The sequence below is a fragment of the Schistocerca serialis genome, unplaced genomic scaffold (assembly GCF_023864345.2).
Source record: "Schistocerca serialis cubense isolate TAMUIC-IGC-003099 unplaced genomic scaffold, iqSchSeri2.2 HiC_scaffold_1351, whole genome shotgun sequence".
Classification (NCBI taxonomy): domain Eukaryota; kingdom Metazoa; phylum Arthropoda; class Insecta; order Orthoptera; family Acrididae; genus Schistocerca; species Schistocerca serialis.
The window spans coordinates 1,954,501-1,963,174 of NW_026047571.1; the positions used below are offsets into that span (position 1 = coordinate 1,954,501).

At 40.3% G+C, this 8,674-nt stretch overlaps 1 non-coding gene across 1 annotated transcript; it reads left to right on the forward strand.

The window, feature by feature from the left end:
• The first annotated feature begins 4,264 nt into the window (after positions 1-4,264).
• Positions 4,265-4,338, forward strand: Trnat-ugu (transfer RNA threonine (anticodon UGU)). The gene has a single exon. It is a non-coding gene; the product is annotated as a tRNA-Thr (tRNA).
• Positions 4,339-8,674: the final 4,336 nt, after the last annotated feature.

Below are 8,674 nucleotides of genomic sequence, written 5' to 3' on the forward strand. Positions count from 1 at the left end.
TTTTTTGAAAATAAATCATTATTAAAGAACTACTAGAGCATTTTTAAAGCTGCATCTATGAAAATTGGATTTGAATTCTCGGTTGGATGTAAAAAAAAGTGTTTCGTTGTTTTTGGAAATTTAACTCACCAATAGCGTGAAATAGGGGACGAAAAGTTTTATGAAATATTTCACTATGAAAGCATTTTTAGAACTAAATCGACGAAGATTTGAATTGGGCTCCTCAGTTGTAAATAGAAGAATACATGTTTAATTGTTTTTGAAAATTCAACCCCTAAAAGGTGTGAGATGTTTCTGAAAATGTTTCATTGTGAAAGCATTACTAAATATATCTCAGAATTCGTATTTGGCTCCTCTGTTAGAATTTTTCAATGTTGCACTGGTTTTGGAACTTCAATCCTAAGGGGATGAAAAATTTTAATGAAATATTTATTGCGTTATATTAAAATATTTTAAGTCTGCATCTATGAAAACCGGTATTTCACTTCTTAATTAGATATAAAGAAATATGCGTTAGGGAATGAAAGATTCTACGGAGATATCACCACAAGACTACAAACGGCTTGATTAACAAAAACCTTGGACTTCAGCTATCGGCATTGCTTTTTGGTCATAAGAACATTCAGTAAAAGACCATGCTTCAATGGCGTTGAAAAGTTAAGAAAGTGTTGCAATTTACAAAAGACATAAAAAAAAATTAAAGAAAAAAAATTCTTTGCGGACCATATGGTCTTCGCAAGTAAAGAAGCGGATGATAAGCTAGCTCTTTATGCAAATGAGTTGGTCAGTTTAAGTTCCGTGACATGTCATGTAGCAGGAACCAAATCCAATAGTTGCTACGATTGGCTAAAGGGAAAGTTTTGCAGAATCAAGGGAAATCACTTCTACAAGTGGCTGAGAATCTCGTAATGAATAAAAATTATGTATTGAGGATTCCAAGGTGGGAGACGCAAAATTCCTCCCCCCCCCCCTCTCGCCTCCCCCCCCTCCTCCCATTGCTATCTTCCTTTTCCTATGGCAAAAAAAAACAAGAGAAATTTCCGCTGTGAAACAATTTGCAAACAAGAGAACGGCCCTTGAAATTTAACGCTTCAAAGTTTTAAGCCCTGCTCTTTCTGTATGTTGATTAGAAACTGTTAACCCACATGTGAAACCTGAGTACATAATCCGTGTGAAATTTGATCAACGGTGTTCCTTAAGGACAGGTTGTGATTGAAAACGTTCGAAAATTCAATTTCTTTGTAATTGCATTTTTTAAGGGTGTACTTGTCTAGACTCTTGGAACGGAAAGGTTTTTTTTAATCCTCGCGTTACAAAAGTTTCTACAGCCCATTGTTTGAAGCAGTGTCACGGCTGCCATGAGCCGCCCAGCGTAGCCGCGCTGTCTCAAACGCCTTGTCACGGTTCACGCAGCTCCCCTCGTTGGAGGTTCGAGTCCTCCTTCGGGCATGGTTATGTGTGTGTGTGTGTGTGTGTGTGTGTGTGTGTGTGTGTGTGTGTGTGTGTTGTCCTTAGCATACGTTACTGTAAGTAGTGTGTAAGCATAGGGACTTGTGAAGTGTCAGGCAAATCCAACACCTTCCATGAAAACCCTGACATGATAAGCAAATCCAGTAGTATGTCACATAGCTCCGAATAAATCGTGACATTAAATTAACGAAAGTAATACGAGTAACGAGTGAGGAAATGCAATATCACAGACTAACACAAGAATGCCTAAATGCTTGTCATACCTTCCCACCATGAGACAGACGCAATTCCGAGGGGAGAAACGAGAACAGAAGCCGAGAGCAGAACCGTGTTAAGCTGGAAGGCCCTACGATAAGGGACGGACGGACACCCACGTCGCCAACTAACTGCTAGGACCACACCACCCGCAAGTTTTAGCGTGAGACTTTTTCGCGTCTCTGTTACGTTAGGACCATCCCCCAGCCCATGTTAAAAGATAGAGCCCTCCAGAAGGACAGTACAGATCTTACGATAACGCTAAAAGGACCACACCAGCTGCAAGTTTTAGCGTGAGACTTTTTCGCGTCTGCTACGTTGCAAACTTTAAAAACATTGCCCCACCACGAAAAGTATAATGTTTCTCATTGGATAGACAGAATTTTTGTAGGCAGAGCTTAAGGTTAACATTGAGACCCTGATTGGTAAGATGAAAACACAGCCAGATAGTTTTTTTTTTAAACCAACTTCGGTAAATTGTAGTAAGGAGAAGTTAGGGAGAGTTACTTCCGAGACGGCGAGGTGAGCGGAGCTGTGCTGCCCGTCGCCCCCTGACGAACACCGACAAGGTAATGAACGCACGCGATGCCACATAACAGCGCATAAAGCTTCTCTCAGAACTGCAGAAGTCTCATCTGTTACATCCCTTTTTTGCGTAATACTAGTGTCGATCGTCAATTAAAGCTCATGGTGTTCACATTTGCCACTTGAAGTAAAAATCTGAAACGCGATGATTTTTCTGTTTTATAGTTATTGAGAAGCCACATCAGCCACTGTAATTTACGACAAGTTAGATAAGTAATTAAAGATAATTGAGGGTCACTGTAGACCATTTTGATAGTTTTCTCTCTTGTGAAACTTAATTTAAACCTACATTATAGATGTGATATGGCATAGGTCATACTTCGATACTTTGTAGAACTTGGAAACCCATTCAGGGAATATTCGTTCACATTTTTGTTGGTTTTTACCATCCTGTATTAAAACATCTCCTTTTATCAATAGTGCAATTTATAAACAATGTTTTGTGATTAGAATAAAATTTCCAGTGGTAAACTTAACTGCTTTTTCGACGTTATTTTACCAGCTAACTAAAAATAGGAAAGCCTTGATCCCCTTCCACTAAATTTAGTTAGTATTAAGATTCTTTTACAGGGAGTGCAGTGGAGCTGACGCTGAAATCATTAAGTATTTGGTTATATTATCGCTAGTCTCACTGAACTCTTCTGAATTCTACATGTCATGTGTGGTCTGGCGTCTCCTTACCAGCAACAGGTCCCAGGTTCAAACTAGTCAATACCCTAAAAAACACGCTCAGAGCGTCGTTGCGCGAAAGTGGTAGGGAGACACGATATAGAACAAGCAGACACCACGCAGAATGTTTAGAGACTGATGGTTCAAATGGCTCTGAACACTATGGGACTCAACTTCTGAGGTCATCAGTCCCCTAGAACTTAGAACTACTTAAACCTAACTAACCTAAGGACACCACACACATCCATACCTGAGGCAGCATTCGAACCTGCGACCGTAGCGGTCACACGGATGCAGACTGAAGCGCCTAGAACCGCACGGTCACACCGGCCGGTTAGGAACTGACGACCTCAGCAGTTAGGTCCCACAGGAGCTTACCACAGACGGACAGTTGCCATTGGACACTCTTGAGTCGGAAACGCTTGCTCAGGAAGAAGGCCTACACTACGCTTGTCCATCCGCTTTTAGAATATTGTTGCGCGGTGTGGGATCCTTACCAGATAGGACTGTCGGAGTTCAAAGACGGGCAGCACGTTATATCGCGAAATATGGGAGAGAGTGTCCCTGAAATGATAGAGGATTTGGGATGGGTATGATTAAAACAAAGGCGTTTTTCGTTGCGACGAAATTCCAGTCACCAACTTTCTCCTCCGAATGCGAAAATATTTTGTTGACACCGACCTACATAGGAAGAAACGATCACCTCGATAAAATAATGGAAATCAGAGCTCGTACGGAAAGATATAGGTGTTCGTTCTTTCCGCGCGCTATGCGAGATTGGAATAATAGAGAATTGTGAAGGTATATGAAGATAGTAACTGCCTCGAAAGAACAGGTACCACTGATGACCGTACAGCTTCTCTAGAATAAATGATAATTAATTGAAACGCTCAGCTGCCGACAGGTGTTGATGTACCTCGGGGTACACATTTTCAGCTGTCCCCATCGAGGTATATCAACACCTGTCTGCAGCTGAGGGTTTCAATTAATTATAATTTATTCTAGAAAAGCTGCACGGTAATCAGTGGTATCTGTTCCTTCGAGAACAGTTACTATCTTCATATATGTAGTTAAAGGCTACCCAGCCATTAACCTTCGTCTGTGCGAATGCGCAAAGATTGTCCGAACTCTTACGGGAATCGTCACCTTAGTGTGCCCGAGTAATGAGTGGATGGGCAAATACCTATTACGTACATTACGTATGTTGATTGTGGACAGTTGGGAATGTGGGTCTCACGGGAAGCGTGCAAGGGGTAAGTCCCTGCAGTCGTGCTATTCATCTGTGTCCTCGGTGGCTCAGATGGATAGAGCGTCTGCCATGTAAGCAGGAGATCCGGGGTTCGAGTCCCGGTTGGGGAACACATTTTCGGCTGTCCCCATCGAGGTTGTATCAACAACACCTATCGGCATCTGAGGGTTCCAATTAATTATCAATTCTGAAGGTAATTCGATGAACCTTCTGCCAGGCACTTAAATGTGATTTGCAGAGTATCCATGTAGATGTAGATGAAAACTCGTCCCGTGTCGCACGTGCTCAAAACGATTCATACTACAGAATGCATGCAAACAGACTCGCCGAAAATACTGACGAATAACGATTGCTGCATATCCAAGTTACACAGATCGGCCTTTCCTGCCAAGAAGAACAGGGAATTGCTATGTAGGAACAATTCGAGCTAGAGGTAGGGCTCATAAGCACTCCTTGAATTGCAGACTAAACGTAAATAACGAAAATGCATTTTTGGTAAAAATTGGTCAAAACATAATCCTGTGCCCTCCGTATTGGATTAGCCGCTTTGAATATTGAAAATCTGACTTCAGCTTCCTGTTCAGCAACATTAAAAATATATATGTAACACTCAGTTCATGCAAATCGAAGTAATAATATAACTTAAAGTTTTCTCTAAACTTCGAACACTTTTTTTTTTGAGAAACGTTTATTTCTCAGAACGGCATGCAGCATAAACTAAAAGTGATTCAACCTCTTAACTTCTACCACGGACCCCGAAAAGTAAACATTTTTCTTAGGAGCTTATAGCTATAATACGACATTTGTTAATATTAACTAATTTTTGTGTGGGCATAAGGAGTGAAACAAACCCCCAAAAATCGAACTCAAAGTTCGAATTAGCACTGTATCGTTAAATTTAAGGTTGTTTCATTGCGGTTCGGTATGCGTTCCCACAAATTTTATGTAATATCGACTGATGTTATCCATTTTTAATTTCAGAGAAATAATGTAGTATCAACTGATGTTATCCATTTTTGATTTCAGGTAACATCTGAGGGGCCACACTGCACGCACTCTGCGTACTTCAACTCGCAGGCCCTTGATCAAATCATAATTACGGGCGCCATTTTTTTTTTACTGAAAATCTAAAATAAAGCTCATAGTATGATCACTCGTAATTTCCAAACAGATCCTTCGAATGTATTTTCATTGTCTCAAAAAAATTTCCAAATGTACCATTTTTTGCTCATTTGAATGAGAACCTGGCCGTAATGGCGGAATATAGTCACGAGATTTTTTTCGGAGACGTTGTACGTTCGCGAGAAGAATTTCGTTCCACGCGCGTCGATGGACATTCCACAGATATTACTGTGTGTGTGTGCTATTCAGTCGTGCCATTTGAGTGTACATCTTTGCATAGTTTTCCTTTCACAATGTGAACAGTGCTCGGCTCAGTTGCTAACTGGCCATTGAGTGATTCCGAAGGTGTCGGATGTGCGGTGCGTTCGGTCTGCTAAGAAAGCAACAGACTGGCGTGGTGCGATGGCAGAAGCAGACACTGAGGGAGCTAGCTGTAGGGATGCCAGCGAACAATTTATGCCAAGTAAGACGAAGAGAACTATTCTAAAATTATGAGCCGTCTCGAAAGTGTTTATCATTAGTAAATCTTGTAGTTGAGACTGACAATCAATCTACAATAACTGACATATTTGCCTAGAGAGAGATACAGGAAATCCCCGCTCCTGATGAAATTTTGGTTGTGATGACAGGCCGATGGGTAGTGTAGCCCGAGATATAAGTTAGGTTGTAGGGAGGTAATTTGATTGAGAGTTGTTTATGCCAACGATTATGAATGCCGAGTAAACGTTGTGCGAGCAGATTGCCCTGTAGCGTAGCCTAGTGTTTCCGTCCGCGCCATATTTAACACATTTTCTCTAGCTGTGTACAAAAGTCGCACAACAGCCACGAAAACTACGTTTCTGGTGGGGTGAGGGGAGAGTCCACTATGTAACTTTCAGTACAATTTTTAGTAAGCGCCGAAACTAGCCGAAATAGAAGCGTAATTTTAACTATATTTCCGTTTGTGGGAAAATAGTGGTTCTCCTCTTTCGGCATCAACTGTAATATGCAGGCGACTTATTAGAGTTTTTTTAATTCTGAATCATGATCTCAATAGACGCAGAGCTTTTTTTTACGTTACTTTATTCGTGGTCTATAGTAAACAATGCAACGGTCAATTCTTTGAAGTGCGACATGTGTCTGCAATGTTCGTAAGGCCAAGTTTGTATATATTCGGTGTCAGTTTTTTTATTTTTTTTTGCCATATACTGTATAATTAAGGCGAGGAGGATAATGTTCAAGGAGCACTGCATTAGCAGTCTATGGAGAAATTGAGGATTTGGATCTGATGAACGGCATGCTCGGGCAGTTGGTGCAATTAGGTTGTCCACTGCGTAATTCGGACACAATGATCATTGCCTCTCCCTAGTAACCAGGGGACTGGGGTGCTAATCCTGGTCTGGCACAAATTTTCAACAGTGCCCATTGACTAAAGTCAGTGCCCATTGTCAGCTAATTTCATTGTTTCGGTGTTCAATTGTATTTTGTTCACGATACGCCGTCTAGCTTTTTCATGGATAACAGCTTTGGAAAGCGTACAGGTTATATTGATATTCGGTCGTCGTTAGTCCAAAGCTAGTATAGTGATTTTTAAACACAGTTGTAGTGCATATTAAGCCTACACACGTATTTGTGTCCTGTGTTTCTTTACCAAGAACTTCTTCGTAGGTAATTTCCCTATAGTGGTATTTTGTTTAAGTATTTATAGCCTGCAGGCTTGGATGAAATATGAAACACATGTCCGAAGTTTCTGTTGATGCTGCAGATACTGTTTTATCCGTACTATGGGCACAAACTCTTCATCTAATACAGGACACAATTTGTCTCGAGATTTAGCAATTTTTCGTAATATCGGCCTAGCTTCGATATATTTTTCTCTAATTCTTGTTTGGATTTAATCTTAAAACACACTAACTCTTCCACCAATTATTCGATAAATGATTTCATCCCTTTCGTAGCCTACAGTTCCTAAACGGTCGATAATATTAATAATTTCCTTTCTCACTTTTATTTCCTGTAGAATCTCCTGTTTATGGTTATTGCTAACCTGTTTCACGTTCTCACTTTTATTATTTTTATTTTTCTAGTTTTGTGACTGGTAGCCAAGTTTTCTTTGAATTCGGTTGTTAATTCTGAAATAGTAACAGTTAAAGGTCAAGTGAAGATTGCGATCTATTTGAGGAGAGTGGTTCGGAGATCTTTTATATTAGACGTACACAGGTCATGGAGATCCGTATCTATATAAAATTACTTCAAGTGTAATGTAGCCCATTCTCTTGTCATGATCTCGGCTGTATCGTAGCGCATTGTCTCGGTTAGGTTGGAGATTTTGGTTGAGAGTTGCCGAAGTCAAAGAAAGTGATTACGAAGTCAAGACCGTGCTAACAAAACGATCTGTAGCGTAGTCCAAAATGTTCTTTCGGTCCTTCTAAAATCTCTTTTAATTAAAAATAACTAAAGCTGCAAGATACAAAGACAAAAACTATTACGTAATAGAGCAATCCCAGTCTACTGTGGTGTACGTTGTGTACGTATACTAATTTACTGTCAGTGAATATATATTTTTTACTCATTTGCTGGATTCCAGTTTTCCGCTTTTTGCGGCGAAAAACCTTTTCCTGCGAAGGGCCCATTAGCTTGTCGGTTATATTCGTGACTTTCTCGACGGTCAGTTATTTCATGGTAGTCTATCCACCGGCGTCATTGTTAGCATCGAATATAGATATAAGTATTAGGAAGTCTAATATGAAGCCAACGCATGAGTATGTCTAATGATGAATAAGAAAAATAGGATTGCGGGTTAGGTACTACAAGCAGCATAGTGAACGCGTTATTGTGGCCAAGATAGACACGAAGCCCAAGCCCACCACAGTAGTACAAGTAGTCCGCAGATGACGAAGAAATTGATGAAATGTGTGATAAGATAAAAGAAATTATTCACATAGTGGAGGGAGATGAAAATTTAATAGTAATGGGTGACTGGAATTCGATAGTAGAAAAAGGAAGAAAAGGAAGCGTAGTAGGTGAATATGGAATGGGGGTAAGAAATTAGAGGAAGCCTCCTGGTAGGTTTTTGTCCAGAGCATAACTTAATCATAGCTAACACTTGGTCCAAGAATCATGAAAGAAGGTTGTAAACGTGGAAGAGACCTGGAGATACTGCAAGATTTTAGATAGATTATATAATGGTAAGACAGAGATTTAGGAACCAGGTATTAAATTGTAAGACATTTCCAGGGGAAAATGTGGACTCTGACCACAATCTATTGGTTATGAACTGTAGATTAAAACTGAAGAAACTGGAAAAAGGTGGGAATTTAAGGAGATGGGACCTGGTTGAACTGA